This window comes from Budorcas taxicolor, chromosome 15 (assembly GCF_023091745.1).
Source record: "Budorcas taxicolor isolate Tak-1 chromosome 15, Takin1.1, whole genome shotgun sequence".
Classification (NCBI taxonomy): domain Eukaryota; kingdom Metazoa; phylum Chordata; class Mammalia; order Artiodactyla; family Bovidae; genus Budorcas; species Budorcas taxicolor.
In genome coordinates, this window is record NC_068924.1 from 64,532,884 (window position 1) to 64,541,124 (window position 8,241).

Genomic DNA, 8,241 nt, shown 5'->3' on the forward strand with positions numbered 1-8,241 from the left:
TTGGTTGTACCAAATGAATAGGTCTTAGTTGTGGCACATGGGATTTTTAGTTGCAGCATGCCTTAATTGTAGCCTGTGGGATCTAGTTTTGTGACCAGGGATCGAATCTGGGCCCCCAGTACTGGGAGTGCAAAGTGTTAGCCTTTGGACCACCAGGGAAGTCCCTGCTTCTCTTTTTTAGATCAATCTAGTGGGTATGGTCACTGGCTTCTTAGAACAATTACTTATTGTTCCCCTACTTGTGAGGCCCTGTGGCAGGTACTGGTGGGTGTGCAGAGCTTCCCTGACCTTAACTGAGTGTTTAGCACAAGAGGGAAGATGTGCACGTAGGTCTGAGTAAGGCGTATGTGATTGTGCTGAGTGATGCAGTTAGGAGAATGGCTCAGACCCGATGCTGCCCGAGTTCAGAGGAGGATCACACCTCTTCCGACTGTGATGGACACACAGGGGTTGTGAAGGAGTCCCTGATATAAGCTTGGGTGAAAGAGTGGGAGTAAGGTTGGAATTCCAAGTTTGCAAGGGCAGAGTCCCAGAGGTGGGAAGGTGTACGGTGTATCTGGGGAGCCACCAGGGTTACAGTTTTGTAGGAGTCTCAAGGAGCAGTGGGAGATAGAGCTGGGAAAAGGGCCTATCTATTATGAAGACTGCTTCTGCTTAGCTGCGTTCTAGTTAATGGCACTGACTGTGTCCCAGGCACTGTGGAAAGTCCTTTACACACATGCTTTTGTCACACCTTCTCAAGATCCCTGTGAAATAAGGACGGTCACCATCATGGCTTCATCTAGTAGGAGACTGATGCTCAGAGAAGCGAAGCAACTCGTCTGGACTTGGGTGAGAGCTAATCTGTGGACCCTGGGCTGTATTAGCAGCAGGGCCTGTGCTTTGGTGGTAAGGTCGTGATGACAGTGATGATCAGAGATGCCAGTGAGAGCTCAGGCTTTTGTGCTCAGCCTTGGGAAGCCCTTATGTTGATCAAATCCGTTTGGAAAGATTGGGGTAATCTGAGTAATGAGGGCCTGTCTTGGGCTGTCAGATTCAGGAAGAGGTCTGAATTTGGAGACCTTGGAGTGAGCGGTTTCCCCTGAATGGCAAGAGCAGGAGCTGAGTTTGTAAATTAGGGTAAGACCTTGAGCTGGCGAGGAAGTGGAGGCAGCCGTGCACCACTGATGGGCATTGTTGGGTGACTCCCACGCTTGAATTAATGGACCAGGAAAATAATGAAAAGTAAACCAAGAAAGGTTAGACTTCTCATGTTGCCTCATTTACTTTTATTTGATCCAATGGAAAAAAATCACCTTTTTTATTCTAGCACTGCCATTTTATAATAGAAATCACATTTTAATTCGACAGTTTTGGAGTGTCTCATTCTCAGAACAAAGGCTGTTCCTTTAATTGGGGTAAGTTTAATTCTAAGAAGAACTGAAGCAACTGTTCCTTCCATTTCTGATTTCATTGCTGACCGCTGAATGCTTTGCAGAGGACCAAGGTGTTCTTGCAGCGTGCACTTGGGAACTGTGGGTGGAGGCTGTGCTGTCCCGAGGTGTGACTGCAGGGGAAGGAAACTGGAGGCAGAGACTGGGGGCCGCGGGAGGATGTTGGTAACTGGCTTTCGGTATGTGAGTCTTTAGGATTTAGGGAGGGTTTACTGTGACAGGGAGCCCTGCCGATGTTGAGAGGAACTGGGGAGGCCTCCTGAGAGCACAGGAGGGCGAGACATGCCTGAGAGATGAGGGAGGGAAGTGGAAGGGAGAGGGAGTCTGACATTTATGTAGCGCCTGCTAGAGGTGCATCATGAGAGATCTCTCACGTAACCCTCATAAAATGTCTCTGGGAGGCAGAGGCACTGTTATCCCCATTTTATAGATGAGGAAACTGAAACTGCAGACGTTGGAGGTACCGAAGTCACCTCACAGCCACATCGCAGAGTTGGGGTTCACCTGCTGTTTGGAACCTAAAGGGTGACTTCTGTATTTGGAGTAACAGTCGTGATGTGTTGGGGGCCCCTGCGTTTCCTGGTCCAGGCCCGACTCCCTCCCAGCTGTGTGGCTGCCCTCTCTCCCATTGGCCCAAACCCCTCGAAGGCCCTCCCGGAAAACTCATAACGCAGTCTTTGAATGGCTGCCCAAGAACGGTTTTCAGATTTTCAGCCATTTTTCTCTTCTAATGGAAGCTCCGTTTGGCTAGTGGGTTAATGGGTCCCAACTTATCCCAGGCCACTTACTTGCTAATTTTCGAGCATGAACCGTGGAGAAGATCCACCCTCAGGAGCTTATGCCTTAATGAGCCTAGTCAAAGTCGATCTCAAGTCGTGGGCATCAGCTTTGATTGCGGTGATGGGCATTTGGGTCCCAAATCATCATTTGGGCTGCGTCCATGATTTATTCATCACTTCCTTGGCCTCCCTGTCTCCCAAGGAGGACCCCGCCTTGGCTCCGGGCTCTATCTCTCTGTGCTCCCTGTGGGGCCTCACGTCTGGATGTTTCTCACAGCTGGATGTTTCTCACAGCTGGAAGGCAGCCAGATGTTGGAAGCAGTGGTGCACACCTTGGGTAAACCGTTTTTCAGCAGCCTGTGGGGCTCCTTACTGGCAGACCAGCTCTTCCGCCTGCTCCTCCTCCCAGACATGTGGGGCCAACGTGTGGGTACACGTTTGCTCAGAGACCCACTGATAAAATATTTACATCAGTGACTTGGTCCCAGACCCTGATGGTGTGTCTTAAAAGTTTTAACAACACATCAGCCCTCAGGATACAGGCATGTTGGCTTTTGGCTTCTTGCGGTTTTTGTTTTTACGAGGCGTGGAGAAGCGGGGGCTGGTCTTCTGGGCCTTTCCAGATGGCTGGCTGCTGTGTGGGAGAAACGGCTGCCTTGTGTGGCTTGGTGAGCGCTCTGTGTGCCCCCTGGCAGCCTTCTTAGTGCTTGGCATCCTTATCCCTTGAACCCTCTCACCATCTTCTGGGTGGGTTGAATTATGTCCCCCCCCCAAAACGATATGTTCATGTCCTCACCCCTGGTATCTGTGGATGCGATCTTATTTGGCAATGGGGTCTTTGCAAATGTACTAATAGTAAAGGTGATATTCTACTGGATTAGGGTGGGCTCACGTTCCAAGGACTGATGTGCTTAAGAGGAGGGGATGCACAAACAGATACACCCAGAGAGTGATGGCTGTGTGAAGACAGAGGCAGAGATTGGAGTGATGTTTGTACAAGCCAAGGAGCGCCAAGGATTTCTGGTCACCATGGAAGCTAGGAGAGAGGCCAAGAAGCATCTCCCTGGAGCCTTCAGAGAGAGCGTAGCCCTTCTAATACCTTCGTTAATTTATAGCCTCCAGAACTGAAAGAGAATACATTTGGGTTTTTTTTGGAAGGATAGTTAATTTGCAATGTTCTATGTTAGTTTCAAGTGTACAGCAAAGTGATCCAGTTATATATACCTATACACACACACACACACACACGTATTCTTTTCAGATTCTTCTCCATTAATAGATTATTACAACATATTTAGTAGAGTTCTCCATGCTATAAAGCAGGTCCTTGTTTACTGTTTTATATATAGTAATGTGTATATGTTAATCCCAAATTCCTAATTTATCTCCCCTCATCCCCTTTAGTACTGTAAGTTATCAGTTTGTTTCTTATGTCTGTGCGTCTGCTTATGTTTTGTATATAAGTTCATTTGTATCATTTTTTAGATTCCATGTATAAGTGATATTATACGGTGTCTGTCTGTCTTTCTCTGACTTACCTCGCTTAGTATTAATAGGATAATCTCCAGGTTCATCCATGTTGGTTTCAAGTGGCATTATTTCATTCTTCTTTATGGCTAATATTCCATCATATTCCATCATATTTATGTATCATATCTTCTTTATCAGTCCCTCTGTTGATGGACATTTAGGTTGCTTCTATGTCTTAGCTATTGTAGATTTCTCTTGTTTTAAGCCACCCATTCATGTGTTCTAAGTCGCTTCAGTTGTGTCCGACTCTTGGCGACCCTATGGACCGGACTGTAGCCCACCACGCTCCTCTGTTCATGGGATTCTCGGGGCAAGAATACTGCCATGCCCTCCTCCCAGGGATTTTCCTAACCTCAGGATGGAACCCGAGTCTCTGTGTCTCCTGCATTGGCAGGCAGGTTCTTTACCACGTGTGCCACCTGAGAAGCCCGAGCCACCTAGTTTGTGGCAACTTATTAAGCAGAACTAGGAACCAGTGCAGAAGGAATTACCTGGAAGAGAATTAACCTCATTTGCCGACGCACAAACCAAGGCTCAGATGTAGTGAGCTTTCTGCCCCAGGTCACTCAGCTCCTGTGTGGAGGCGGGAGTGAGGGGTCGTGTGGTACTGCAGCCAAGGTCGTGCTTTCAAGGTGAGATGGGGACTCTGATGGCTGTTATCTGGGTCACCCTAATGAGGAGCTGGGACTCAGAGGGAGGTCACCCAATTGCAGTTTAGATCTGCTTTTCGATCTGGATTCAGCCAGATGTTTTTCTGAGTATGACTCAGGGGAAACCCTTGCTTTGGCTGAAGGGACACAGCTGTTTTCTGTCCAGGGAACCCGAGTGTTGTTTGAAGATGTCATATCTTTTCCGTGTCATGACATGTATATTCAGGGAGGCTCATTGTCATCAAGGACCAAACTTCATTCTACAGAGGGGTTATCCCACTTGCCCCGAATCTGTCAGTAGTTGGAAGAAAAGAGAAATAACAGAAGGTGTCATCCTTCTTGATCTCTCTAATCCTGTCTCTTCCCAGCTGTGCTCTTATCTCTGCCTGCTTCTGTTCTCTGTCCTTGTTCTCAGCTGGGGGTGGGGTGAGGGGGAGGAACAGAAGTAGGCAGGGGTCGCATGTTGGAAAGATATTATTCTGAGGCCAGTGGGTCACCCATAATAAAGGTTTATATGGGAGGGAGCGTCGTGAATGTCGGATATTAATATGGGATGAATTGTGCCAGTCTGCCTTTCCCCAATTCACACACATGTTGAAACCCTAAGCCCTGTACCTCAAAGTGGGTATCTTTAAAGAGAGAGAGAGGGCCTTTAAAGAGGTGATTAAATTAAAATGAGGCTAAGGTGGGCCCTTGTCCCGTCTGACCGGTGTCCCTTCTAAAAGAGGAAATTTGGACACACAGAGAGAGACCACGGATGCAGGCATGCAGAGGAAAGTCCACGTGAGGTCGCAGCGAGGAGGGGCCGTGTGCAAGCCAAGGAGAGAGGTCTCAGGAGAAACCAAGACTGCCCACACCTTGATCTTAGACTTCTAGTTTCCAGAAGTGTGAAAAAATAAATTTGTGTTGTTTAAGCCATTCAGTCTGAGCAGACTCACATAAACATTTCAAAGATGAGTGTAGCAGCTCATCTAGGGAGAGGGGGGTGATTTGTGGGCACTCGGAGCAGCTGGGAGCTTGCAGGGGAGAAATTACGATGGCCTCACTAGGGTGGTGACTGCAGAGATGGAAGAAAGTGGTTGGGTTACAGAACAGCATACAGGTAGAATCCACTGGGGCTTGTCATCCATTACTAGGAGGAGGCCCTAGTGAGGGGAATGAACCCAAGAAGACCCTGCATTTCTGTCTGGGTGAATAGGTGGTGTTTCTGCCTGGTAGCTCTGTTCAATAGGATCCAGGGGACCTCCTGCAGGTGTGGGGGACCAGGAGTCCGAGTTATCTGTGCAAAGAACCCAATTCCTGGGTTTTTTATCTGGAGCTCAGAGGAGAGCTCTGGGCATTGGTGGAGACTTGGAAAGCGACGGGAAAATCCTAAAAGAGGAAGAACAGAAGAGGAACCTTGATGGCTTAGACAGGTTCATCATGATTTGTCTTTAAACTGGCAATAACTATAGTGGTTCAAAATTTAAGGAAAATATGGTGAAAAAGTAGTTCTCTCTCTGTCTCCCCAAGTTGCTTCACTATGCAGTTTACCAGTTACAGTTATGCTAGCTCTGCAGCGCAGAGGAAACCAGCTCTCAGATTCTTGGGTGTTCTTTCAGAGATAGCTGTTCATGGCTACACAACATATCAGTTCAGTTCAGTTCATTTCAGTTCAGTCGCTCAGTCGTGTCTGACTCTTTGCGACCCCACAAATTGCAGCACGTCAGGCCTCCCTGTCCATCACCAACTCCCGGAGTTCACTCAGACTCACGTCCATTGAGTCAGTGATGCCATCCAGCCATCTCATCCTCTGTCGTCCCCTTCTCCTCCTGCCCCCAATCCCTCCCAGCATCAGGGTCTTTTCCAATGAGTCAACTCTTCACATGAGGTGGCCAAAGTACTGGAGTTTCAGCTTCAGCATCATTCCTTCCAAAGAAATCCCAGAGCTAATCTCCTTCAGAATGGACTGGTTGCATCTCCTTGCAGTCCAAGGGACTCTCAAGAGTCTTCTCCAACACCACAGTTCAAAAGCATCAATTCTTCGGTGCTCAGCCTTCTTCACAGTCCAACTCTCACATCCATACATGACCACAGGAAAAAACGTAGCCTTGACTAGACGGACCTTTGTTGGCTAAGCAATGTCTCTCCTTTTCAATATGCTATCTAGGTTGGTCATAACTTTCCTTCCAATGAGTAAGCGTCTTTTAATTTCATGGCTGCAGCCACCATCTGCAGTGATTTTGGAGCCCCCCAAAATAAAATCTGACACTGTTTCCACTGTTTCCCCATCTATTTCCCATGAAGTGATGGGACCAGATGCCATGGTCTTCGTTTTCTGAATGTTGAGCTTTAAGCCAACTTTTTCACTCTCCATTTTCACTTTCATCAAGAGGCTTTTTAGTTCCTCTTCACTTTCTGCCATAAGGGTGGTGTCATCTGCATATCTGAGGTTATTGATATTTCTCCCAGCAATCTTGATTCCAGCTTGTGCTTCTTCCAGCCCAGCATTTCTCATGATGTACTCTGCATATAAGTTAACTAAGTGAAAGTGAAGTCACTCAGTCGTGTCGGACACTTTGCGACCCGTGGTCTGTAGCCCACCAAGCTCCTCCGTCCATGGGATTCTCCAGGCAAGAATACTGGAGTGGGTTGCCATTTCCTGAAGCAGGGTGACAATATACAACCTTGACATACTCCTTTTCCTATTTGGAACCAGTCTGTTGTTCCATGTCCAGTTCTAACTGTTGCTTCCTGACCTACATTTAGGTTTCTCGAGAGGCAGGTCAGGTGGTCTGGTATTCCCATCTCTTTCAGAATTTTCCACAGTTTATTGTGATCCACACAGTCAAAGGCTTTGGCATAGTCAAGAAAGCAGAAATAGATGGTTTTCTGGAACTCTCTTGCTTTTTCCATGATCCAGAGGATGTTAGCAATTTGATCTCTGGTTCCTCTGCCTTTTCTGAAACCAGCTTGAACATCTGGAAGTTCATGGTTCACGTACTGTTGAAGCCTGGCTTGGAGAATTTTGAGCATTACTTTACTAGCGTGTGAGATGAGTGCAATTGTGCAGTAGTTTGAGCATTCTTTGGCATTGCCTTTCTTTGGGATTGGAATGAAAACTGACCTTTTCCAGTCCTGTGGCCACTGCTGAGTTTTCCTAATTTACTGGCATATTGAGTGCAGCACTTTACCAGTATCGTATTTCAGGATTTGAAATAGCTCAACTGGAATTCCATCACCTCCACTAGCTTTGTTCATAGTGATGCTTTCTAAGGCCCACTTGACTTCACATTCCAGGATGTCTGGCTCTAGGTGAGTGATCACACCATTGTGATTATCTTGGTCGGAAGCTCTTTTTTGTACAGTTCTTAGGTGTATTCTTGCCACCTCTTCTTAATATCTTCTGCTTCTGTTAGGTCCATACCATTTCTGTCCTTTATCGAGCGCATCTTTGCATGAAACGTTCCCTTGGTATCTCTAATTTTCTTTTCTTTTTTTTTTTCTAATTTTCTTGAAGAGATCTCTAGTCTTTCCCATTCTGTTCTTTTCCTCTATTTCTTTGCATTGATCACTGAGGAAGGCTTTCTTATCTGTTTTTGCTATTCTTTGGAACTCTGCATTCAGATGCGTATATCTTTCCTTTTCTCCTTCGCTTTTTGCTTCTCTTCTTTTCACAGCTATTTGTAAGCCCTCCTCAGACAGCCATTTTGCCTTTTTGCATTTCTTTTCTATGGGGATGGTATTGATCCCTGTTTCCTGTACAATGTCAGGAACCTCCATCCATCGTTCATCAGGCACTCTATCTATCAGATCTAGTCCCTTAAATCTATTTCTCACTTCCACTGTGTAATCATAAGGGATTTGATT